Source organism: Pteropus vampyrus, unplaced genomic scaffold (assembly GCF_000151845.1).
Source record: "Pteropus vampyrus isolate Shadow unplaced genomic scaffold, Pvam_2.0 Scaffold353, whole genome shotgun sequence".
NCBI lineage: Eukaryota > Metazoa > Chordata > Mammalia > Chiroptera > Pteropodidae > Pteropus > Pteropus vampyrus.
The window spans coordinates 602,030-603,240 of NW_011889134.1; positions in this window are offsets into that span (position 1 = coordinate 602,030).

Sequence of the window (1,211 nt, forward strand, 5' to 3'; positions counted from 1 at the left end):
GATGAGAGATGATGAATGTTTAATTATTTTGATCGTGGTAATCATTTCAAAATGTATATGTATATAAAATCATCACAAATATATACAGTTATAGTTGTCAATTAATTTTCAATAAAGTTAGGGAAAAAGTAAAGCACACACAAAAAATTAGAAATAGCCTAAGTATGCATAAGGGAAAGGTTAGATTATAATATATTTACTTGATGAAATAGTTGCGGTCATTAAATATTCAGCTTTTGAAAAATATATGACATGAAAAAATACTCATAATGGTTAGGTATTAATAGTTAATAATAAAAGGGGAAATTCAATATGATTTTAATTTTGAAAAACATTGCTTTTATGAAAAAAAGACTGGCTTGGTATTATCTCTACTTAATAAAAATGTAGGAAATTAATTTTGTTCTTTTGCTTTTTGTATTTTCCAAAATTTTTTATAATCACATGTATTTCTTTTATAATTAAAAGAAAACCTTACTTTAAAAAAGCAAGCAAGGAAAGTAAACTAATTGTCATTGGTTCAGTTCTTTTGAGGATGAAATAAAAGCTGTCCCATAGTTGACCACAATTTCTGTACAATTTACATTGGAAACCTAAATAATAAAAACAACAAAGCACAGAACAGTTCAACAGTTAAATGAATACATCTATGAAGGCTCTCATGACACACCTTGTGTTATAGACAATTGATAAAGGCTTGTCATTTCAATGTTTTGTCAAAAGAAAAAGACTTTGAATGATATTCCTTCAATACGAAGAAAGGAAGAAATAAAAGAAAAAGCGATAGCCTCTACAATGATTCATTTTCATTTTCTTCCCAGAGTTCACAGGTGAGCTCAAAGTCAATCCAATTTGGAAGCTTCTGAAGGAAACCCAAAGTCTTAACACCCACATAGCACAGACTACATGCATAAGCAAGTATCTGACCTGATCTTTGTTTTAAGGTTCTTTACCAAAGAGTAAAATTCGAGGCCAGAAACTATATTCCCTGGTAGACCCTTAAATAACTCCCTGCTTTATTTTTGCTAGCAGTTGGAGGGAAAAATAAACTTGTCAAGGTCTGTGCAACACAATTCATATGGATTGAGCAAGAAGATATTTGAGTTTTTACTTTATATTTATTTTCACGCCACCTTTTAAATTTTTCTATTCTCTCTGTGTACAGAATATATCAGCACAGTCGTATGTGTACATATTTTAAAAATAAGTAT